General features: G+C 48.8%; 1 long non-coding RNA gene across 1 annotated transcript in view; it reads left to right on the top strand.

Annotated features, from left to right (window-relative positions):
• Nucleotides 1-2,173: 2,173 nt before the first annotated feature.
• The window catches only part of LOC109557819 (uncharacterized), a 51,033-nt gene continuing 27,451 nt past the window's right edge, over nt 2,174-25,755 (top strand). The window contains exons 1-2 of the long non-coding RNA XR_002180590.2: nt 2,174-2,367; nt 12,624-12,724. This is a non-coding gene — a long non-coding RNA (uncharacterized lncRNA). The remainder of the gene's footprint in view (nt 2,368-12,623; nt 12,725-25,755) is intronic.

The following is a 25,755-nucleotide window of genomic DNA, read 5'->3' as shown; positions in this document are numbered from 1 at the left end:
TTCTGGCGTTTCTACGGCTCAGGGCTTCCTGCGTGTTTCATCACTTCTGATCTCACGGAAATGGGCCAGCCGCTTTCATTCCACAGTTTGCAACTTCCCTATTTTTGTTCTCTGATTATCAATTGTCGCCCAAATTGTGTCACCTAATTTTTCTGGGTAGTTGTAGAGAATACAAGGATTATTCAAAATTTAAAATGTTAGCTCCAGTTTGAATTTACTGGGTTTTAGATTCTGGCAGGTGGAGAGGGCAATGGCACCCCATTCCAGTACTCTTGCCTGGAAAATCCCACGGACGGAGGAGCCTGGTGGGCTGCAGTCCACGGGGTCGCTAAGAGTCAGACACGACTGAGCGACTTTACTTTCATTTTTCACTTTTATGCATTGGAGAAGAAAATGGCAACCCACTCCAGTGTTCTTGCCTGGAGAATTCCAGGGGCAGGAGAGCCTGGTGGGCTGCCGTCTATGGGGTTGCACAGAGTCGGACACGACTGAAGCGACTTAGCAGCAGCAGATTCTGGCAGGACATCTGAATCCAAAACTACATTAAAAAAAATCAAAACAAGAAGTCTGATGGAACTGAAAATTGTTTTACTTGATTTTCTTCACTGTGGTGTTCCCAGCATGCAGCTCAGTAACCCACCCACAGCAGGCACCCAGCAACCCAGTGTGGACTTCATCCTTCTCCAAGCTGGAATAGCCATGTAATTTAAACCTTCAGTTAGGGATAAAAAAGAAGGACTTTTTTCTTTGATTCTGGAAGGATTTTGAAATAAAAGATCTGCGTGTCAATTCTTAAACAGGTATAGAGACTGTTCATTGGGCTTCCCTGGTGGCTCAGCGGTAAAGAATCCGCCTGCAGTGCAGGAGACATAGGAGATGCTGGTTTGATCCCTGGGTGAGGAAGATCCCCTGGAGGAGGGCATGGCAACCCGCTCCAGTATTGCCTGGAGAATCCCATGGACAGAGGAGCCTGGCGGGCTACAGTCCACGGAGTCGCAAAGAATTGGACGTGACTCCAGCGACTGAGCACACACGGTAAATATTAGGATAAACTGTTCTTACTGCAGTGCAGTAAGATTTGGGTTTTAGAAGTGAAAAGACTTCGGTTGGAGTCCAGGCTCTGTCACTTACGAGGTGTGTGTGGTCTTGGGCAGCACAGCCAACTTCCTGTGCCTTGGCTTCCTCCCTCAGCGAATGGGAGTAGTCAAGTCTGCATTAGATTAAGTGAGGGGGTGTATGCACACTGTGAGGGACTTCTGTAGGATCACTGAGGGAGTGTGTGTAGAGCGCTCCCCCAGTGCCTGTAGGTAGCTCGTGCTTGTGGACGGTTGGTGTTTTTGCTGCGATTAGTGGTTACAGGTGGCGTGAGGTACGAGCCGGCTGAGCGGGTGTTCCTCTTCCCATATTATTTGACGACCATTCCTGATCGGAGCATCCCTGGTGAGTCCACAAGGTGAGAGCAGGTTGCGTGGTTCCATGCCATCTGAGTGGCCATAGATAAACTACAAATTATTTTCAACTATGAAAAGAGAGGGCTTCCCTGGTGGCTCAGCTAGTAAAGAATCTGCCTCCAACGCAGGAGACACAGTTTTGGTCTCTGGGTTGGGAAGATCCCCTGGAGGAGGGCATGGCTACCCACTCCAGTGTTCTTGCCTGGAGAATCCCATGGACAGAGGAGGACGGTGAGCTACAGTCCACGGGGCTGCAAGGAGTCAGACGTGACTGATCAACCAACAACAATGAAAAGAGAGGCAAATTAACACGTTTTATTGGAACTTATGCTACTTAGTTTAAACTTTACGACTGGATTTCAGACAAGAGCAGATTGAAATCACAGTTCTCTGAACAATGGAAATTTCAGTACTTGTAGTATGGGAGTTTTATTTATATCTTTTCCTTATTATTTAAAGCTCTTCGTTCTTTGAGAATGTAGTCAAGTTCTATCATTTCAGACCTCAGAATTAGCATTGAAAACATGGGATTCTTTACCAGGATTGATGAAAGTAATTTATTGTTTGCCGGGTCAAACACAGCATGCTATTTGTCACCCTGTGGTTTGTGTATCTTTCTAGAAGCTTTCAACTTTGATCTGAGTCAAAGTACACTCAGTAGCACAGATGACAGAGTTAGAAAAAAACCAAGTGATGTACACTGTCACTCACAGAAACTCTAAGTCAACAAGTACAGAGACGCAGAGTGAAAAACCCAAGCCCTTTAAAGAGGCTTGTACGTTCTTGTGAGAGAGCAGGCCGGTCTTTCTCGGCGAGACAAAGGTGCGGGACAGTTTATTAGTTCAAGGCTGAGCTCCCCGGCTGCCACTGCCGGCGCCTCTTCAAGGCCAGCTCCCGGCCCTTGCCGGTCCTTCAGGTAAACACTCGCATTTAAAAGGCCTTGCACCGCAGGGCTCCCCGCACATAAAAGCAGCTTTCTTAAACTGTCATCAGAGCGGATTTCAGAACGTGCTTTTAATACTTACAAGGTTGATGTTTGCCTTTTAAAAATGCTATTTGAGATAGCTTTTTATTTAACTTTCCCCTCGGCCTGGCTTTTACCTGATGGGCGGCAGCATTAAGGAAACTCGCCTTGTTGTGAGACCAGACAAAGATTTAGGGAAACGGTGCTCATGTGACCTTTTGAAAGTCAAGGCTTTAAAAAAAATCCTTGTTTCAACACCATAAAAACTGGATGGAAAACAAAGGCATGTAATCTTCATCTGAACATTTGGTTTCAGATTCTTTTTATTGAGCCTGTGTTGATTATATTGGGAGATAAATTAATTGTTTTCTGGGATGCCCTGTTCTTCTATTTCCTCTCAGGTTTTAACAAGCAATGGCTCAAATCAATAAAAAGGTGAAGGAGGGAGGAGTGGGACAGGGGACATTTGGGTATGCTTAACTCGTAACTCTTCTAGATTACGATTCTCATAAAAGAAATTTAGCTCTGCTCTTCAAGCTGCATTTGTAGAGTTAATTATTGGTAGGAAATTCAAGCTTGTCTATTACAAATATAATTAATAGCTGCAAAATAATCCGTGGTATGGGTGTACCAGAATTTACCCAGGCACACCATTATTTTTTGACATTCCCTTTGTCTCCTCTTTGAAGCAATACTATTCCTTTAAATTTATATTTCTACACCTGGAATATTTATAAAGTTAAATATATCAAGGTAAAAAATACACATGCCTTTTTGATTGTACAGTTCCATGCATTTTGATGAACACAAACAATCACGTAACCAGCACCAAAATCAAGACATACAACCCATCATCATAAACATCTCCTTCCGTCCATTGTAACCAATTCCTTCCCCTTGTCCCCAGCCCCTGGCAGCCACGCAGCTGCTTTCTGTCCCTGCAGCTTTGCCCACTCTAGTGTGTCCTGTACACGTAGTCACACCGTATGTGACCTCTTGGGTCTGGCCTAGGCGTGATGTGGCTGAGATTCATCCGTGTTGCGACATGCAAGCCAAGTTCCTTTTTTACTGCTGAGACACATTCCATTTGGGGAGTGTGCCTCACCACTCACAGCTTAATGGGCATTTGGGTTGATCTTAGTTTTTGGCAACTAGGGATAAAGCCCCTATAAACATTCATCTACTGCTTTCTGTGTGATCACGCGTGTTCACCTTTCTTAGATCGATATCTAAGAGTGGGGGTCTGGTGCGGAGCATGCGCAGCTTCACAGGATGCTGTCAGCGAGTCCCCGCCACGTCACTTCCTCCCCAGCACCGGGTGCTGCAGGCTTGCCGGTCCTCCTCGCAGCGTCCCAATGCGTGTGGTGTATACATAAGTGAAAGTCGCTCAGTCGTGTCTGACCCCGTGGCCCACACAGTCCATGGGATTCTCCTGGCCAGAATACTGGAGTCGCTAGCCTTTCCCTTCTCCAGGGGATCTTCCGAACCCAGGGATTGAACCCAGGTCTCCTGCATTGTCGGCGGGTTCTTTACTAGCTGAGACAGCGGAAGCCCAATATATACACGTACCTGTATACACACACATACCTGTACACACACATACCTGTATACACACATACCTATAAATACACACATGCCTATTTATACATATACCTGTGGCTGATTCACGTCGATGTATGGCAGAAACCAGTACAGCATTGTAAAGCAAATATCTAGCAATAAAAATTAACAAAACAAAACTTAACATTCAACAAACTAAAAAAAATTTTAAAAAAGCATTGCTTGAATCCATCGTGGTTTCTGGATACAAGTCTTCTGGTGGATAAGTGACTTACAAATATTCTCCGCTACACCCCCCCCCCCCCCTCCTTAAAATTGGTTACTGGGAGTCCTCCAAGTTTGCTGTTCTTTTCCACAGTTGTTTGGCTATTTTGGCTACTTTGTCTTGCCCTATTTTTTTTAAAGCTTGTTTATTTACTGACTCCTGGCTGCGCTGGGCCTTCCCTGCCCCCCGGCTTGCCCTGGTTGTGGCGAGCAGGCGCTGCACTCCGCTGTGGTGCACAGTGTCTCCCCATGGCGGCTCTTCCTGTCTCGGAGCCCAGCTCTAGGCACACAGGCTGCAGCAGTTGCAGCACTTGGGCTCAGTCGTTGTGGCTCACGGGCTTAGTTGCTCCTCAGTGTGTGGGATCTTCCTGGACCCAGGATCAAACCCATGTCCCCTGCATTGGCAGGCAGACGCTTATCCACTGAACCACCAGGGAAGTCCTCCCTATTGGTTTTTGAATCAGCTTGAATGCACAGACAAAAGTTCTGCTGGAATGTTCATTGGAATTTCATTAAACCTGTACCACGGTTGAAGAGTGTTTTATAATCCATGAACATTGTATGTCTCTCCATCTAATTTATATCTTCCTTCCTTTCTTTAATCAAGGTTTTACAGTTCTCAGAATATGTTTAGCATTTATACCTAAATGTATGATTTTTGGAGCTACTGTAAATATTTACTATTTACATTTTTTTCTAATTGTTTATTGCTTATATACAGAAATATGATTCTTGTAGGTTGACTTCTTATAACTTTGTTATTTCCTCTTCTGTGAAATCCCTGATCATGTCTTCTTTTTCCATTTATATAATGTCACTTACCTTTTCTTTAGATGACAAAGGTCCATGTAGTCAAAGCTATGGTTTTTCCAGGAGTCATATACATATGTGAGAGTTGGACCACAGAGAAGGCTGAGTGCCAAAGAACTGATGCTTTTGAACTGTGGTACTGGAGAAGACTCTTGAGAGTCCCTTGGATTGCAAGGAGATCAAACCAGTCAATTCTAAAGGAAATCAACCCTGAATATTCATTTGAAGGACTGATGCTGAAGCTCCAATACTTTGGCCACCTTATGTGAAGAGTCGACTCTTTGGAGGACACCCTGATGCTGGAAAGACTGAGGGCAAGAAGAGAAGGGGGAAACAGAGGATGAGACGGTTGGATGGCATCACTGACCCAATGGACACAAGTTGGAGCAAACTCCAGGATATGATGAAGACTATCCTGAGATATAATATGCAGGGAAGCCTGGCGTGCTGCAGTCCAAGGGGTCGCAGAGTTGGACACGACTGAGCAACTTTCACTTCCCTTCCTCAAATGTGCATGTGACAGGCACCACGTCCCTGGGCATTTTAGATTTTCAGGTAGGGGGGCAAACATGTAGGCGGATGATGTTAGTCAAGTGCGGTAATGATCATGATAAAGGGTTAGAAGGAGATTTGCAAGAACCCTGTTCAGTCCAGGGACATGTACATCTGGGCCCGTCTGACTCAGGAAAGACTTCTGAGCTGAATGCTGGACCTTCCTTGGTCATGGATTCAGAGCATCCAGCACAGCTGGGAGGACACTGCCCCAGCCCTGCGTGGCGCCCTGTGTCCCTGGTCCTGTGGCCAGGCAGGGAAAGGAGGACGTGCTGAGGGCGGGGACTTGCACAGACAGGAGCTGGCTTGCCACAAGATGAGTCTCCCTGTCCAGAAGCAGTGTTACAAGGAATATCGGTTGATGAAAAGGGTATTGCATCATTCTATGGATGGCAATTTTGGCAAAAGCATTGTGGGCAGAGAAAGCGAATCTCTTTCTGGAGCCCCTGTCTGTTCTGGAGAACAGACAGGCCCGCCTCTCCCACGACGGTGACGCTGTCCACCCGCTGTCAGGGGCAGCTGGTTGCCCTGCGGGCTGGAACCACCTGAGGACTCAGCACTGGCATCTGCTGCTGGCAGCGTGTGGCTCAGGGTGGCATAGCCACAGTGGCCTCTGTGAGTGGACACTGACACCGAGGAGCCCCAGCCCAGGCTCTATCCCCGTTGCTGTAGCCACTCTTTTCGAGAGTCCATCCACATGGCCGTGGTGGCTGGGAAGGAGGCCTCGGATGCTCACAAACCCGTCCTTCTCGGACAAGGCTGCCGTTTGGAAGCTTTCCATGGGACCTGGATCCTCTCCTTCTGTGTCCAGTCCAGAGGTCTCTCCACGGGCCTCCTCACACCTCGTGGTCGACTCTCCACCTGTTTCCTTTCAAATCTCTGACCACCCAGCCCAGCAACAACGCCTCTCGGGGAAGCTCAGCTGCGCTTCCTTCCAAGTAGAATGAATGGACGCTGGCCCTGAAGTCCTGCCTGCTGGGTGGATCCCCTCAACCGCGGCTCTTCAGAGCAGCCTGCGTGGGGCCAGGGGCTCCTGCTGCCCACTTTTGGGAGGTACCAGCAGGCCGTCGCACACAGCCGTTCACACGCGAGGTCTCCGCATTCTATTCCTGACTCAGCTGGTCCCGGGCGCTCCTTCCTGAGGCCACTGGTGAGGGGTGAGCTGCTGAGGGGCAGGAACTGGATGCTCGTGCCCCGAGCACACATGCACTTCCAGGAGTCTGTGTGGGTCTGATCTAGTGCTTGTCTCCTCAACATGAAGACAGAGAGCTGCTGTGTCGGCCCGATTTCATGGCACTGGGGTCAGACAACACGCAGTTCATGATGAAGAGAAAGAGAAAGACAGGAGACACAGGGAAAGGCAGAACGGAGAGGCCTGAAGCTGTCTCTGTAACCTGTCAGTCAGACAGTTGAGGACACCCTGGTAAGTTAAGAGTCAACAGATGCTCTCCAAAGAAAGCCATACGCCTAGCTTCCTATCATTGAGTCCTGCAGCTCTTACCTCCGGTTTAAAACTCGCATCTCTCCTTGCCTTCCAACATTCTCTTTATCTTTACCAGGATCACCACTATGCAAAAAAGATCTCTCATTTCCTGCTTAAATCTGTCTGAGGATCTACCTAAAATGCACACTCTACCATGACATTCCCCACGGGCAGGATTTTAACGGCTCCCAGGTATCTCTCAGTAAATGCCACACTGAGGGCCTGCAGGTGCCGGTGCTGGCGGCACAACGGGCTGAGCTGCTGGAGACGACGGAGCTGCCCGAGGTCCTCGCCTGTGCAGTGTGAGGTGGGCGGGGCCGAGGCCCACGCCCAGGGCCCGTGTGATACCTGTGAAGGAGCTGGTGTAAACTGGGAGGACAAATCTGATGCTGTGTTTCCTGACTCCAGCTTGTTCAAATCTCATCAGTGGCCTTGATGGGGAATTATGGTTCCCAGAGGGGATGGGTGGGAGAGGGACAGTCAGGAAGTTTGGGGCTGACACGCATACCCTCCTGTATTTAAGATAGGTAACCAATAAGGACCGACTGGAAAGCGTAGGGAACTCTGTTCAATACTATGTAACAATCTAAGTGGGAAAGACTAGACACACATATGACTGAATCACTCTGCTGTGATGTGGTTAATCACCTGGACTCCCACCTAGAATAAAAAGCTAGGACAAAAAGAATATCCGTGCATCAACAGTGACACGAGGCAGGGAGAGGCAGCTCACGCCCTGACCAGGGTCCCCGGGTGTCACCTCGGGTGCACTTCATGGTCCCCTGGGAGTTTTACAGGCCTTTGGGGTGGGGCCCGGGCACCTGTACCCAGCAGTCCTTCCTGTCGCGGGGCCCTCTGCCTTGGCTCGTGCCCACCCTTGTGCCCCTGTGTTTCCTGGGCTTGGTCCCGAGATCAGTGACTTCGGGTCAGGTGGGAATCCGACAGAAAGGCAAATTCTTGGGCCACTGCGGACTCAGTGAACCAAGAAGTCTGGGAGCAGCCCATTCCAAAGCAGCTACGGTCAGAACTGCCCCCCGAGGGGCTGTGTCGCCCCCAACAAGTCCTCATCTTTTGAGTCGCAGAGCTGCCTCTTCTCATGAGACTGCTCAGCCACCTGCCTCCCTGCTCTATGACTGCCCCAGCTCTTGGCACTGGTGTCTCAGCGAGTGTAGGCGGCAGCACCTCTGCTAGACTCAGGGTTCCCCAAGGAAAACAGCGAGGGCAGCGATAAACGTGGCTGAACTGACTTCAACTAGGCTGAATCCCGGCTCCTTGGACACCACAGCCCCGTCTCTGGGACTCATGTCCCAAGCCCACTCCCACCTCACTGGGCGCTGGGCAGAGCCGCTGACCCCGTGAGTGCTGGCGCCGCTCAGCATCTGCTTTCCTTCCTCACACCCTCTGGCTCCTGTGGGGCAGGACCCTTGGTCAGGCCGCCCTCTGTCCCAGCAGGGCCTCCACACAGACCTTCCCACCTGCATCCACCTTTGCTTCTGCGCCTGCCCCCGGCACCGGTGCCGTTCTTGCCCCGTGGAGACGGCGCTGACCTTGTGGAAGCTGGGGTCGGCCTGCCCCACACCTCCTTCCCTCCGCAGCCTTTCTTCTTAATTCTGGGAAGAATCTTCTACAAATGCAGGTGTTCTCTACGGCTGTGTCTCTGTTTCTGCTTTGCAGCATGAGATAATATATATATATATATATATACTTTTTTTAATCCAGATTTTTGTGTTAGTATACAGTATCTGTCTTTCTCTATCTGACAGCCTCTAGGTCCATCCACATCTCTACAGGCAAATATATGCACACCAAGGGGGAAAGGGGTGGTGGTGGGAGGAACTGGGAGACTGGGATTGACCCATGTACAGTATTGATAGTATATATAGAACAGATTACTAATGAGAACCTATTGTATAGCACCGGGAACTCTACTCAGTGCTCTATGGTGACCTAAATGGGAAGGAAATCCAAGAAGGAAGGGATACACGCCTCAGTCAGTTCAGTTGCTCAGTCGTGTCAGACTCTTTGTAACCCCACGAACCGCAGCAGGCCAGGCCTCCCTGTCCATCACCAACTCCCGGAGTCCACCCAAACCCGTGTCCATCGAGTCGGGATGCCATCAAACATCTCATCCTCTGTCGTCCCCTTCTCCTCCTGCCCCCAATCCCTCCCAGCATCAGAGTCTTTTCCAATGAGTCAACTCTTCACATGAGGTGGCCAAAGTATTGGAGTTTCAGCTCAAAATCAGTCCTTCCAATGAACACCCAGGACTGATCTCCTTTAGGATGGACTGGTTGGATCTCCTTGCAGTCCAAGGGGCTCTCAAGAGTCTTCTCCAACACCACAGTTCAAAAGCATCAATTCTTTGGCACTCAGTTTTCTTTACAGTCCAACTCTCACATCCATACATGACCACTGGAAAAACCATAGCCTTGATTAGACAAACCTTTGTTGGCAAAGTAATGTTTCTGCCTTTTAATATGCTATCTAGGTTGGTTATAACTTTCCTTTCAAGGAGTAAGCAACTTTTAATTTCATGGCTGCAGTCACCATCTGAAGTGATTTTGGAGCCCCCAAAAATAAAGTCAGCCACTGTTTCCACTGTTTCCCCATCTGTTTGCCATGAAGTGATGGGACCGGATGCCATGATCTTCGTTTTCTGAATGTTGAGCTTTAAGCCAACTTTTTCACTCCTCTCTTTCACTTTCATCAAGAGGCTCTTTAGTTCTTCTTCACTTTCTGCCATAAGGGTGGTGTCATCTGCATATCTGAGGTTATTGATGTTTCTCCCGGCAATCTTGATTCCAGCTTGTGCTTCCTCCAGCCCAGCATTTCTCATGATGTACTCTGCATATAAGTTAAATAAGCAGGGTGACAATATACAGCCTTGATGTACTCCTTTTCCTATTTGGAACCAGTCTGTTGTTCCATGTCCAGTTCTAACTGTTGCTTCCTGACCTGCATACAGATTTCTCAAGAGGCAGGTCAGGTGGTCTGGTATTCCCATCTCTTTCAGAATTTTCCACAGTTTATTGTGATCCACACAGGTGTGGCTGATTCATTTCACTGTACAATAGAAACTAACACTGCATTGGAAAGCAACTATAGGCCAATACAATTAATTTAAAAAGAAAAGAAATAAAACCGGAAGAGGCATCCTGATCATCTGGTCATCCCCATGATGACACTCACTGCCCTGAGGATGAAGGCCCAGGCCTACTGTCCAGCCACCTTGCCCGGCACCTCACGTGGTCTTGTGCTCTGGCTGTGGTCATCCCTGAAGCGGGCCCCTCGGCCAGGGCAGGTCCCCGTGTGCCCGTTCTCTCCCCTCTGCCAGGCTGGCTTGGGCATCAGTCACGTGTGGCTCCTCCCAGGACAGGCACCTGCTCCTCAGGGTGCCCGCACCCCCGTGTTTGTCCCTGGCGGCACCCAGGGAACGCTGTGTTGACTGTGGCGTGTCATGTGCCCACCGGTCACCTGGCTCCGTGCCCGTGCAGATGCCCAGGGCAGACCTGCACACACCTGCACACACCTGTGCTGGGCACACAGGAGCTCCCAATGGGGGCTAACTCCGGGTTACTGTAGGGCTCTAAAGAGAAGCTGCAAGTGAGAGAAAAGATGCTTGCTCCATGCTCACGGATGTCACCTGTGAAGGGTTAAAAAGTCACCTGCGGGGAGACGACCCCCGTGCGCCGTCCTCACCGAGGCAGTGGAGCTGCCGGCGGAAACAGGCCGATCCAGGGACTTCCGCGTGGGAGCCGCACACGCTTGGTGACGTCACGGGCCAGGCGTGACGCGAGGGGACGTCAGGGGTGGGGGGCGGGGCTTGAGCGTGCGTGCGCGTGTCCCGGGCCTCACCTCCAGCCTCCTGAACCTCTGGGTTGTTCTCGGAGGCCGGTCTTCAGAGGACGTTCTCCTCAGAGGTCGCCGCACGAGACGTTTATCAGCATTTCCCGCACTTTGAAAAAATGGCTTCCTTCCAGCCAGTGAAGACGGCCCCGCAGGTGAGGTGAGTGGAGTCAGTGACAAACTCGGCGTTCTCCCGGAGCGGCTCGGGGCCGGGCGGCCACATGGCCCCTGGGTACCCCCGACCCCCACCCCCGGCATCCGCCTCACAAGCCGGGTGGGTCGGGTGGGCTCCGTCCCCGCTTCCCTCGTGGGGCGGGGCGGGGACCTCGCGGGCCCCCCGTCGCTGCGGTGGCGGCGCTCTGCGTGTCGTCACCGCACACGGCCCGCTCTGGCGGCTCCGCAGAGCAGTCTTCCGCTCTTGGCCGGAGGGGCTTACGTCCTCAAGGTCGTGGTCCTGGCTTAAAATAGCGCCTGAAGACCCAGCTGTCTAGGTAAATCCGGCCCAGGAAGGAGAGGAACACAGAACAAGGAGGAGGCCCTTTCTAGCTGCGCGAGGCCTCTCACGGTTCGGCTGGCGTGCATCCGCGCCCGGGGCTTAGTGCTTCGTTTCCAGGGAGGGTGGAGACGCCACCCCTGGGCGCTAAGTGCGGACGGAGCAGGCGTCAGGCCGTGTTAGCGGGGGCGAGGGTGCGCCGGGGGCGAGGATGCGCCGGGGGCAGGCAGCCTGCTGTCCTGACCGCACAGGTGGTAACCCGACCGGTGATGAGGTCAGAGCTGCGGCCCCACAGCTGACGGTGGGGGTGCCGAGCGTGAACGTGGAGAGTGAAGAAGCCACCTGGTGTTTCAAGGCTCTAAAGTCGTCTGTTCCCAACTGGCTTGGGAAACAAGGCATTTACCAGTCCAGTTGACTGGGTTGTGCACTGGGGTTGGGGCCAGCGGCCGGAGACGCCTGAAGTTCCACATGGCCTGGAGGGTGTTTCCCATGTTCACCCCTCAAGGCCTCAGGGGGCCTGAGGGCAAGACTTGGTGTCCCTGGGCTCCCTGCCCAAGGCTCATCATGTTGTCCCTTTAGTTTCAGTAACTGAGAAAGCATCCGCTGGCTGTAGGACCAGGTAGTTCAGAGGCCAGTCTTCTGCTGTTGATTTAAGTCAGAGTCACTAGTCACTCCTGTTTTTTGCAAGTAATTTTGCTTAATAATTGGGTGGATAAAAGGATTGAAACCTTGGAAAGGTAAGTTAAGCTTTTAGTGGACAAGCTACATCGTGTGCTCATTTGGAATTGGGTTGTTTTTGTTGTTGACTTTTAGGAGTTCTTTGTATATTATGGATCTAAGTCCCTGATGAGGCATAAATGATTTGCAAATATATTCTGCTGTCCCATCAGCTGCCTTTAAACTCTTCAGATATTCTCTGAGACACAGAAGTAACATGTGTTACTTTGAAGATAAACAAGTGGGGGCCTTTCTTGAAAATAAAGTTCATTGGTGAAGTAGAATATTCTTATTAGTTAGCTTCATAATGCATTAAAAAATGAAGATCAGACTTTTAAACCACATAGTCCACAAATTAGAAAATTAGTGTATAATACTGGGAAAATATTACTCATTGTTCAGTGAATAACAACAGCAAAATTTACTTCCATCTTTATTAATACGTGTAATAACTGGCACTGATTTTTTTCTTAATGTTTCCAGATTTAATGTTGCCATTTTACTCTGGAATCTGGTTAAAATGAATAACCCCTTTGGAGAACAACAGAAGTCGTCTTTGCTCTGCCATCTTTCACCACTTCCAGGTGGGTTCCCTTGGGAATTCCCTCCAAAGAGTTCTGCCAAATCGGGGCACAGTGTATCAAAACCTCATCTTTTACTTACAGAAATGTTGAAGAAATAGTTGCTCAGGTAGCACAGATTGGCTCTTCAGCTGCTCTTTTATGGAGCTATTAACTCAGAGACAGCATTACTTAAATGTAATTTTTATTATTACAATTAAAGACTGATTTGATTTTATGAGATCATGCATTTTTATTTTATGGAAGTTTTATAGTTAAATTCAATTTAAAGATTACTCTATATTTAAAGTAAAATATAAGCAAGTACAGTATTACAATTATACTCTACATCTTTTGCAAATCTGATATTAAAACTTCCAGGCAGCTGGTTACTTTGGTAGCATCAAATGTTTCCTGATATAACTACGTAATAGCCAAAGAAAAGCATCTTGGTTTATTCTGTTTGTGAAATGCCAAGCAATTGTTCCCTTATTAAATATGTCAGATCTAATTAAGTTTATTGCCAGACATACAAGTCGCTTCCCTTTCTGCTAATTCCCAGAGGAGCGGGCTTCTTTGGATCAAAGCAGTCTTTTATTGGGCTGTATTGTTTGTGTGACACAAAGTTGTAAAAATGGAGACCAGCACTCAGAAAGCCAGCTTCTGGTCTTAACTTTTCACAAAGGGAGGAAGTTGGGAGAGCTGAGCGAGGCGTGTGTGTGCAGCTGAGATGCACACGACTGTCACGTGGCCTCGAAGGCCAGTTTGTGACTTTCAAGTTTCCCTGCGATTTTTGAAGGGCTTTGTTTCTGATGGAGGAAAAGAATGTAAGAGTATTTGCACTAAACAGATTAAGCTGCTGGTAAACATGTCCCCTTTAAATGAACTGATGTGGAGACAAAGAAAGCGCTTTGTCGTTGTCAGCTGGGTTTGTGTGAAGTCACAGGGGCAGACGAGAGAAGCGGCGGGCCTCTTCAGATCCCTAAATCAGAAAATCTGTGAAACGAGTCAAGACCGAGTTAGACTCTACTTCCCACTTATTTTGGCTAAAAACTTGCTTTTCCTCTCTCACTTGCACTTCTTGGGAGGGAAACCTGGTTTTTCCAAGATAGAGTTAGCAGAGGAGCAAATATTACTTGGGAATGGGAGCGCTTTCAGGGTCTGAGCACTTGTGATGAAGCAGTCCTGCTTGGTGAGGGGCTGGTGGCACATCAGGGGCCCAGCCCCTGGCTGGTGATGGCTATGATCTCACTGTCAGCACAGATGAGCAGAGGGAGCTTGTCCAGCTCATGGTCTGGGGCTCATAAGGGGGTTGATGGGCCGATGGGGGCACTGGTGGGGGCTGATGTGGCTGATGGTGGCCGAAAGGGGAGTTGATGGGGCAATGATGGGGGCTGATGGCGGGGCTGGTGGGGACTGATGAGGGGCTGTTGGGGGCTGGTTGGGGGAGCTGGTGGGGGAACTGATGGGGGACTGATGGGGGCTTATGGGGCCCCTGAAAGAGGACATCCTTTTTTGAGGGGGTGTGCTGTGCAAACTTGTAGGATCTTAGTTCCCCAACCAGGGATTGAATGCTGACCATGGCGGTGAAAACAGCCGCCTGGGCCTCACAGAGATGCGAGCAAGCCCGGCTGGAAGCATGTTATGTGGACACAGAGCTTCTTTCCCATTCAGTGGGGTGTGTTTTTGTTGTTTTTTGTTTGTTTCTTTTTAAGGAAGTTACCTCAGTAAGTAAAGTTTGGGATTTGGGATGTTAGCTGTCAAAAGTTAGGGTTCACCAAAAAGAGTTCAGAGTAACGACCAGGGGCATGTCCTGATGTCCAGAGGTCCAACAGGTCTTTAGCATCTCTCATGGGGACCTCGGACGAGGTGCCCCGAGGGGAAGGCTGAGTCACTCGGGATGGACGCTTGCGCTGGGGCTGCTGCACCTGAAGGAGGCCAGGCCCCTTGGGGGTGGAGCCGGGTCTCTGGGTGGGTGTGGGTGGGGGCTACCAGCTCTGGACAGTACACGTGGCCTCTGGAAGCCCCGCATGTGAGGCCCCGCCGCCAGACACTGTATTGTGGATTCTGGGGACGTGTGACCTCAGACTCCACAGCCCTGGAATGGACGTGTCCATGCTGGAGTCACAGGGTGGGCGTGAGTGTGATGCCAGGTCCCGATGTGTCCACACCTGGCACAGGCCTAGCCCTAGGGTGCCATGGGGCTTCGTCCCTCCATTTACTGGGGCTGGCCTCCTGCAAGCCGAGTCCAGAGCTGAGGCCTCTCCTCTCTCGCTCTTGACCCACTAGAGCAGAGCAGCTGCCAAGCACGGCTCATTAAGGCTCTGCAGTGTCCTGACTGCTGACCCTTGACCCCAACCACAGCTTCAGACTAGTCACCTCCTGGGGTGACAGCAACCCATCTCGGCAACCTCTGGCTACTGAGGCCCAGGGAAGGTCTCAGAGGTCAGGGTGCTGAACATTTCCACCTGCACCTGGGTGAGGCTGTGATGGCTGGTAAGTGACTCCCGGGGTCAGAGGTCAGAGTCAGGGCCACCAGTGCCGGTCACATCACCTCGGCTTCATCTTGGACTCACAGAAAAACTTCCTTTCTGTGACTTGGGTGTGACCACGTGACTTGGTGGTAACAACAGACTTTGAGCAGAAGTGATGGGTTTGCTTCCTGTCTGGCCATGAAACCCAGGGCCAGTGCCTCACTTCTCTCTCCGGCCACTGACGCTGCCATGTGAGAGACCCCAGCACCACAGACTGAAGACCAAGAGCCGGCTGGCCTTGGAGGCAGCTTCAGAAGTGCTGGGGACTGCTTGTTACAGATGCTGGTGTTGTCTTAGTAAATAGAGGGTCTTGTTCGCAGTTGGGGGGGACCACCATCTGTCCAGTCCTGAACCAGAGAGCCGGCGACCACGTATCTCCTCCACTCATTCACCTCCAGGTCAAATCCAAAGCCAGTGTTTTGTTTTTCTCAAGCTTTTATTTTGAGATGATTTTAGACTTAGAGCCGAGTTGCTAAATACCACAGATTTGTGTGTATCTTTTACCAGGTCCCCTCTAATGTGAACACAGAACCATCCTGTAATTATCAAAGCGGAGAAAAACACCTAAGAAATCACCACGGGTACAGCTGTGTTAACCCAGCTGCAGACGTTGCTGGATGTCACTGGCTTGGATGTAGTGGGGACAAGGTGTGAGGCTCGTGCGCGGCTCAGATTCTAGGAGCAGAATGTGGTCCTCACGCTGGAAGGCGACTGCCCGTCCTCTGTGCCTCCAGCCCCGCAGCAGAGCTGCAGACCCCTTCTCGTGCTGCTGCGGTCTGCGAGCCAGAGGCACTGGAGACATGAGCCTCATCTGCCCCCAGGATGGTCGCACTGAGGTTGCCACAAAGAGGGTGGTTGGTGGGGACCTCGGAGAAGTCAAGAGAAGCAGCAAAGGAGTGAAATCTTCTGTAGGAATTTAAGTGTTTATAGAAATTTAGAGTTTTCCATAAACATGTAAGCACAAGTATGTTGACACAGACTTACTGGGTACAGCAGCCCTGTTGCTTCTCCTGGGGCGGGTCACAGGGCTTTATGGGCGATAAATCTCACAGCCGCGTGCCTCTCTGCCTCGCTTACTCCACCACTGCACCGGGTAAACCATGAGTCGGCCTGGAGTCGGGCCAGGCCGAGCATCCCCTCCCTTGGCGTGGCCTCTCCTCTTCCATCGTGTGAAAGGGTCAGGTGCCCCCCGCCCCGCCGTGTGCTAGGTGAGTTCTGCTCCATTGCTGTGGCTGCCCACGTCTGTGTGTCCCCGCGGAAGGCTGTACCCATGGGGTGGGTCCTTTGGGGTTGAGGGTGGGAATCTTCCCCAGATCCAGTGCAGGGTCTCCTGGGGAAGACACGTCGGGGGAGACCTGTGCTCTGCAGTTTGCTGGGGCCTGGAAGTGATGGGTGGGGGAAGGACAGGGCAGGTGCAGACACACAGGAGGGCCTTCGTCCGACAGCTGCGTGTGGGGCCCGTGTATTAGTCAGCTCGTGCAGCTGTAACAAAGCACCTGGTCTGGCTGGCTCAGCCCCAGACGTGTGTCCTCGCACAGTCGGGGGGCTGGAGGCCCGAGCTCAAGGGGCCAGCAGGTAGGGTTTCTCCCAAGGCCTCTCCTCGGCTTTTTGCTGGGTCTTGTGGCCTCTTCTCTTGTCAGATTCCTGGGGTTTCTCCCTGGTCTCCTGTTGGATCAGGGCCTTACCCTCGTAACCTCATTTAACCTGAATTGCTTCTCCAAAGGCCCCATCTCTGAAAACGGTCACATTTGGGGTTAGGGCTTCAACACAAGAATTTTGTGGCTGACAGCCCACTGTGACTGTAGCGATCTGGAGATTTGACACGGAGCCTGGCTGGGTAGTGCTAGTGGTAAAGAACGAGGCTTCCCTGGTGGCTCAGCTGGTAAAGAGTCCGCCTGCAATGCAGGAGACCCCGGTTCTATTCCTGGGTTGGGAAGATCTGCTGGAGAAGGGATAGGCTACCCACTCGAGTACTCTTGGGCTTCCTTGGTGGCTCAGATGGTAAAGAATCCGTCCACAATGCGAGAGAGCTGGGTTTGATCCTTGGGTTGGGAAGATCCCCTGGAGAAGGGAAAGGGTACCCACTCCAGTATTCTTGCCTGGAGAATCCCCAGGACAGAGAAGCCTGATGAGCTGCAGTCCATGGGGTTGCAAAGAATCAGACATGACTGAAGCGACTTAGCACACGCAAGCATGCACTGGTTATGATTAGTTTAAAATATTATTAAGAGTTGAAGCTCTTATTTGCTGTAGAGATCCTTTGTTCCTGAGGACCTGGGTGTGAGAGGCAGATGCAGAGGCGGTAATGCGTGTCTGAAACATGTGCACACCCCACAGAAACCTCACCCTGGGGTCATGCTCTCAGTGTTTTCTTGTGTGTATGGACCCAGCCCACCAGAAGGGGAAGTGCGTGTGCCCACTGAATCTGCCCACACCAGGCTAGTCACTGTGGACAGTTCCTGCTTAACCTCTGTTTTGACCCAGAGTTTCCTGTAAGCTGGTTATTAATTACACCTGCTTTCACAAAGATTAAGATCAGTTAGTGAAACTCTTGGCCATTACTGGACTCAAATAACCTAGCTTGGCCCTTTGGTTCCATAGATATTTATAGAGAGCTTCTTATGTTACAGTTGGTGTTGGGGATACAGAATTGAAGAAGACAGGCCTTGTTTTCAGGACAAGAGAGAGACAAGGGAGGAGAAGATGGTGTCATCTAAGAAGCATTTTAGAGACGTGGATGTTGACACAGGGTGTGGTCCACGCCCAGAGTAAAGGGCGCTTGGCTCATCCTGGGCTGAGGATGGGGGTGGGTGGGGAAGAGTTCAATTCTGCTAATGGGCTGAAATCTAAGTAACCTGGAAGCATAATTCCTAAACATTCCTTTAAAACACAGAGTCACACTGCTACCGAAGAAACCATTCAGCAGATAGAAAATAGTTCCAGTGTTTGATTCAGATTCAGTGTGCTCAGATGTTATTGAGTAGTATACATAGAAAATCCGAAGAATCTACAGGTGAATATTAGAATTGGTGGGTCAAGTTTTCACGGTTAGTACTTGCACTTCTATACACTGTCATTAGATAATTAGAAACAAAATCTTAATAAATTACTTGTAGCATCACAAAGATGAAATGGCTGACGGTTAATCTACTGAACAAAGTGCAGGGTCTCCATACGGAAAAGTGTAAAACTTGGTTGAAATAAAGATCCTTCTATGTGAAGAGACTTGCTGTATCAATGATTAGAAAACACTTTTTTGTAAAAATGTCATCACAAATACATCTGTAGATTCAGTGGAGTTCCAATAAAAATTGTGCAGTGTTTATGGAGACTGATAGGCTGATTAAAGAATTTGTATGAAAATGAAAACGGCCAAGAGGCGTGAAGGCAGTTTTAACATGTTTAATTGTTTACGGCTGTGTCTAGCTGCTGCGAGCGGGCGACTCTCCTGCGGTGCGCAGGCCTTTCGGGGTGGGTTCTCTCGTTGTGGAGCATGGGCTCCAGAGCTCAGCCTCGGTGGCTGTGACACATGGCTCTTCTGAACCAGGATCGGACCGAGTCTCCTGCATCGGCAGGCAGAGTCTTTACCACTGAGCCACCAGGGAAGCCGGGAGGCGATTTTTAAGAGAGGAAATAGTTGGAGAACGGCCTGTCTGTGAACACCCGGCATCGTCGACAAAGGCCCGAGCTGTAGAACAGCATCTCGCCTCACGGTTTTCCGTGTCGTGATCCTTCATTTCCTTCTGTGTCAGTCAGCTCAGCCTGACGTGACCAAGTACCGCTGACCGGGCGGCTTCGTCAGCAGGCGTCTGCATCTCCCAGTTCTGGAGGCTGGACCTCTGAGCCCAGGCTGCCAGTGAGGTCAGGCTCTGGGGAAGGCCGCCCTCGCTTGGGTTGCAGAGGCCGACCTCTCCCCGTGACCTCTGTGGGCTTTCCCTCAGTGAGGGTCAGGGGGCTGTCTGGCATCTGCTCCTGTGAGGACACTAATCCTGTTGGACTGGGGGTCCTTCCCTTGTGACCTCATTTAACCTTTATCTCCTTCGGGGCCTCATCTCCAAATGTGGCCATGCTGGGGGTCATGGCATCAGCCTGTAAGTCCTCTGGGACACAGACATTCATGTCAGTGTCCTCTCCTCAGGATTTACAAGCTTAGGCTGGACTCTTGGTTATTAATTTGTAACTTTTTCTCATCCATGCACATAAGGTGAATGTTTTCCTTCAGGTGCCATGGGAGCCGTTTCCAAGGTTTGTATCACGTTCCCCTGCATTTGGTTCAGAATCTGTCGTTTCTTTTCAGAGCATCCCCTGCCGGCCCAGATACATTTCCCTCCTACCTGCTTCAGCTGCTAGGGCAGCACTGCAGAGGTTGAATCCTGGACTTTACTACTGCGTGTTAATGGCTCTGTGACCACACTGCCTGGGTTCACATACCAGCTGTTTTATTTAGTAGCTCTTGACAGTGGGAAATTACATAATTCCTCCGTGACACAGTCTTCTGAACTGGTCTGGGTGTGGTGTGTGTGTGTGTGTGTGTGAGAGAGAGTGTGTGTGTATGGTGTGTGTATATGGTGTGTGTGGTGTATATGTGGGAGTTTATATATGGTGTGCATGTGTTTGTGGTGTGTATTTGAGAGTGTGTGGTGTGTGTGTGTATGTGGTGTGTGAGAGAATGTGTGTCTGTGAGAGTGTGTGTATGTGAGAGTGTGTATATGGTGTGTCTATATGGTGTGTGGTGTGTATGTGAGTGTGTGTATATGGTGTGTGTGAGTGTGCATATGTGAGTGTGCATATGTGAGTGTATGTGTATGGTGTGTGTATATGGTGTGTGTGTGCATATGTGAGTGTGTGTATATGATGTGTGTGAGTGTGTATGTGAGTGTGTGTATGGGATGTGTAAGGGGTGTATATATGGTGTGTGTGAGTGTGTGCGTGTGTGTATGGTGTGTGTATATGGTGTGTGTGTGTGTATGTAAGTGTGTGAGAGTGTATATAGTGTGTGTATATGGTGTGTGTGATTGTGTGTATGTGAGTGTGTGTGTATATGGTACATGTGAGTATGTATGTATGTGGTGTGTGTGTGTGTGGTGTGTATGTGAGAGTTTGTGTATGGTGTGTGTATATGGTGTGTGGTGTGTATGTGAGAGTTTACTTATGGTGTGTGTATGTGGTGTGTGTGTGGTTATGTGAGAGTGTGTGTGAGTGTGTGTGTGGGGTGTGGGTGGGTGCGTGACCTCCCTCTGGCCTGGTTTGCACCTATCCAACCAGACCATCTGCCTCTTGGCTCTTTGCGGGGCTGGATGCAGGCGCGGTGGCTCTGGCGCGTGTAAAGGGGGCTCTCTGCCTGGAGTCCCAGGTCCCTCCCGGCGCTCACGTTCACGCCCCAGCCTCCTGTGCTGCGGCTGGTCCTCCGTGTCTTGTGGATAATCTTGCCTCTCCAGACCCCGTGGAGACAGCCGGCATCTTTACCCTGCGTCTGTCCCCGGTGCCTTTGGTGGTTCAGCGTTCATCCCTTGCAGGGTCTGTGCTCCCACTCCAGACTCAGGCCGCATGCTCAGAAGCTGAGGGGGGCAGCCCTGTCTCCGGTTCCCAGGGCCTCGGGGCACCAAAGTCCTGCTGACAACATCCTTCTCTTTTTACTCTTAGCTTCTGGTGTTTTCTATTCTTTCTGTTGCACTCAGCTATGTAGTTTCCTGAATGTTGTATTTTAAACTAGTTCTCCATGTAATATAGTGGGAGTTGTCCTGTTTTCATTAGTTCCGCCCCCCAAATCCCTGGAAGTAGGCCTCATCAGGGTACCATTTTTGTTTTACTAAGTAAGTGACACCGCTTCAACTGGCCTGGAGTGAGTGAGGCCACATGAACAGTTCCTGAAGTTCGTTTAGTCTGTACTTTCCCCCAGAGAAGCATCAGCACCCCTCCTCCTTACTCAGGTGTGACTTCCCATCTCCGGATGCACCACTTCCAAGAGACACCTCGTCTTACTCAAAACTAGAAGTCAGGCTGATCGTGGTGCCCCCTGACTGGGCAGTGCAGGGCCATCCTGTTTGTGGACTTTGTCCACAGTAACTTTTCACATAGAGAGTTTGTCTAATGGTCTAATAACCCCAGCGTCTGCATCCTGGAACACTCCTCATACCAGCCCTCTGCTTTCTTCCACATGTTGGTCAAAAGATCCATCAAGGACCAAGTATTTTTTTGCAGCCTAAGTAGGTTCATAAGACAGCTCAGGGGTTCTTTGGGAGGAAGTGGATGGCTATCCAGACTGTATGTGCGAGTGTGTTGCACAGTCTCAAGAAGAGTGTGTATAGAGTGTAATGGGACACCTAAGATTGTTCAGATTCTCTTCTGTTTTGTTGAATTTCATAAAACTCTTAAATTATAACTATGAAGCAAGTATCTTGCACTTTTGGCCAAGTGCCTGGGGTTGTTTTAAGTTGGATCTTATAAATATTCCATGAAGTCCTCTGCAACGGGGCTGCTTTCTGCTGGCAGTCAGCCTGGGTGGATGGCATCTGAAACATTTATGCCATCTCTGCAAAACTTGACAAAAACATTTTAGGCATTAGTAGTTGTGTTAATAAATTACTCAGCACTAAGACCATATATTATTTAAGAAAATTCTTGGAACCGATTACTCTACTGTTTTACTTGTGACACTTGGCAAACCATTGAGAGCCTACAAAGATCAGTTTAGCTCTGCACCTCCGAAGGGAGCATGGAAGGAATACCCAGTGCAGCAGCGCTGTGCTGTCTTCCCAGTGAGGAGAGGAACCGATAGAACAAGGTCACTGCTTTGGTTTGAGGAGCTCATTACATCCTGACAGTCGTATTGAGCATTTGGAGTTAGATGCCCTTTTGTGCGTGTTCCAGTCAGGACCACCTCCACACGCCAAGGCAGGGTGCATTCATGCTGTGAATAGGATATTATCTTCATATAAATTTAAACTCTTTTATGAAAGACTGGAGTATAGTGGATTCACAGTGTTATGGTTCAGGTGTACAGGGCAGTGACCCAATAATGCATACACAAATTCTCTTAATATGTATTTTTTATATATATGATTCAGTTACAGATATATTTTTTATATACATATGCTTTTCAGATTCTTTCCCCTTATAGGTTATTACAAAATATTGAGTATAGCTCCCTGTGCTACACTAGGTCCTTGCTGGTTATCTGCTTTGTGTATAGGCTTGTGTATATGTTAATCCCAAACTCCTAGTTTATCCCTCCCCTTCCCCTTTGTTCTTTGATAACTGTAAGTTCATTTTCTGTTCTATGCCTGTGAATTTCTTTCTTAAGCTCCTCTTTTTTTTTTTTTTAAATAGTGGGAAAATTAACATCCTCAAATACAAAATATTCTGTATTTTAATACATTGAAAGATATAAAAAGCCATTAGAATGTTGATTTATGCTTCCAGATTAATTCTTTTGGGAAAACTTTAAGGAACATCTTGCCATTGGGGGCATTTCTTATAACTCTGTAGCTTTATTGTTAATTTTAAAAATTTTGTCTCTTAAATGATCCTTTTTCCCCCTTTTTCAAAGAAAAATTCAGGCTTGTGATTCCTAGAAAAGATCATGCTACCCAAGCGTGTGTAACCGTGTCTGTACTGTCTGCTGGCTCCGTGCAACGTGCGGCAGGCTTTGGAGTGTTGATCTGGACATGACCTGGGAGAGCCTGTCAGCCTGCAGGCTGAGGCCAGGTGTGTGGGCATCTCGGAGTCGTGCTCTTGTGCTTTACCTTGGTGTAGTGTGTATTGTAAGTCCTGGGGCTTCTTATTTTTATAGTTTCCTATTCCCCTTCCTTCAGACTTGTGGATCACTTTGAATTGAAGAGTAGCTTGTGACTGCAACATAAAAAATGTTAATAACCCATTGCTTTTCAGCTGTGTTGAGTGCTGTGCAATGGAAACAAAATACAAGAGTAAATTGATGCAGAGCCTGAAAAAATCGCTACCATAACAGTAATGGCTGATTTCACATGCTCATCAGAATTCATTATTATGCTCATTGATTTACTTTATAATGGGGCGTGAATATATTTATTTGTGATTTATGGGTCCAGTATTTATGAGTGGGCTTCCCAGGTGGCGCAGTGGTAAGGAATCGGCCTGCCCGTGCAGGAGACATAGAGGCACGGGTTCAAGCCCAGGGTTGGGAAGATGCCCTGGAGTGGTAAATGGCAACCCACCCTAGTATTCTTGCCTAGACAGTTCCATGGACAGAGAAGCCTGCCAGGGTGCAGTCCAGTGGGTCACAAAGAGTTGGACATGACTGAGAAGCATGGCATGGCTTGGAGTCCAGTGATTTGTTTTGTATATTGAGATTCCGTGTACATTTTTCTCCAGAAAGGGGCCCTGTTACTAAAGATATTTAAAAACTCTGATATGGTGGCGAGAACATGGGGTGAGTCAGATCTGAGTTGAATTCGACCCTGAAAGGTACTAATGTGTCAAGTGTCAAGTTACCTGACTTCTCTGAGACTCAGTTTCTCTGTGGATTAAATACGGATGGTACCTACACCATAGGTCTATCATGAGGAGTAAATGAAGGGCTGTATGTAATACATCCTTTGAATACAGTGCAGAGTATAGTCACAGATGGTACCTGTGGTCTTGGTACTGTGGTGATGTCATGGGATTCTTTAAACCAGCAAAATCAAGAATCAAGAATTCAGGACAAATGAGTGGAGAAGTCTCAAAGTTGTCTCTTCATCAAGAAACATGGTGTTAATTAAAACTGAAGTAAGTTTAGAAGTGAAGAGAGGTAATGAATCTGGTGTGGAATGGGCTGTTTTTATGTACATTGTGTTTACATTTGATAAACAAGAATCACCAGTTGGCTTTCAAATGATGAAACAATGAAGGCGTTGTTGGCAATGTTAATAGTGGAGATTTACCTTGCCGTATTTTGTGTTGTCTGTATGCACAGTCACGTACAGTCTAGAATTGCACAGTATACTTGTATACATTTAGTAGCTATTGTATTATTTTTATCAATTTAGAATTCAAGAATTGTGAATTTGGAAAGACCGTTAGCTATTACAGTAAGTCCCCTACATACGAATGAGTTTCATTCTGAGAGCATGAATAGGCCCAGTTTGTTCGTAAATCCAACAAGGTTAGCCTAGGTGCCCAACTAATGTAATCAGCTATGTAGTACCATATTGTAATAGGCTTATAATACTTTTCACACAAGCAATACATAGAAAAACAAAAAAACATTTTAACTCTTACAGTACCTGGAAAAGTACAGCAGTGCTTATTTAACTTACATGCAGAGCACGTCATGAGAAACGCTGGGCTGCATGAAGCACAAGCTGGAATCAAGATTGCTGGGAGAAATACCAATAACCTCAAATATGCAGATGACACCACCCTTATGGCAGAAAAGGAAGAGGAACTAAAGACTCTCTTGATGAAGATGAAAGAGGAGAGTAAAAAAGTTGGCTTAAAACTCAACATTCAAAAAACTAAGATTGTGGCGTCTGGTCCCATCACTTCATAGCAAATAGATGGGGAAACAATGGAAACAGTGATAGGCTATTTTCTTGGGCTCCAAAATCACTGCAGATAGTGACTGCAGCCATGAAATTATAAGATACTTGCTCCTTGGAGGAAAAGCTATGACAAACCTAGACAGTATATTAAAAAGCAGAGACATTACTTTGCCAACAATGGTCCATATAGTCAAAGCTATGGTTTTTCCAGTAGTTACCTATGGATGTGAGAGTTGGACCATAAAGAAAGCTGAGCGCTGAAGAACTGATGCTTTTGAACTGTGGTGTTGGAGAAGACTCTTAAGAGTCCCTTGGACTGCAAGGAGATCCAACCAGTCAATCCTGAAGGAAATCAGTCCTGAATATTCATTGAAAGGGCTGATGCTGAAGCTACAATAATTGACCACCTGATGCCAAGAGCTGACTCATTGGAAAAGACCCTGATGCTGGGAAAGATTGAAGGCGGGAGGAGAAGGGTATGACAGAGGATGAGATGGCTGGATGGCATCACTGACTCCATGGACATGGGTTTTAGTAAACTCCAGGACATGATGAAGAACAGGGAAGCCTGGTGTGCTGCAGTCAATGGGGTTGTAAAGAGTCAGACATGACTTAGTGACTGAACAGCAACAACACTGCAAGCATACAGCAGCTGGCACACGGGCTGGCATCACGTGAACAGGCAAGAAGAGTCACTGACTTGGGGAGGGCGAGGAGGTACAGATGGTAGAGCTGAAGGGCTGTCAGCAATAGGAGACAGAAGGCAAGCTGCAGTTCCTCTCATGCCTGTTGTTGATGGAACACGCGTTTGCATCTCTGAAAGTTCGAAACTTGAAGTTTCGTATGTAGGGAACTTACTGTGTTTAGACTATGTTAGCTCACCTTAAAGATGATAGAAATGAGGCTGGAGGAGTGAAGAAACTGGTGTAGACTAATTGTTAGCTCATCAGCAGGAGGTGAGACCCAGAGCCCGATTTCCTGATGCTCGGGCTGGCATCCGTGTCTTTGCCCTGGGACC

The sequence above is a fragment of the Bos indicus genome, chromosome 4, assembly GCF_029378745.1.
Source record: "Bos indicus isolate NIAB-ARS_2022 breed Sahiwal x Tharparkar chromosome 4, NIAB-ARS_B.indTharparkar_mat_pri_1.0, whole genome shotgun sequence".
NCBI lineage: Eukaryota > Metazoa > Chordata > Mammalia > Artiodactyla > Bovidae > Bos > Bos indicus.
Note: the sequence above shows the minus strand (reverse complement) of the source record. Positions and strands in the feature narration are given on the sequence as shown.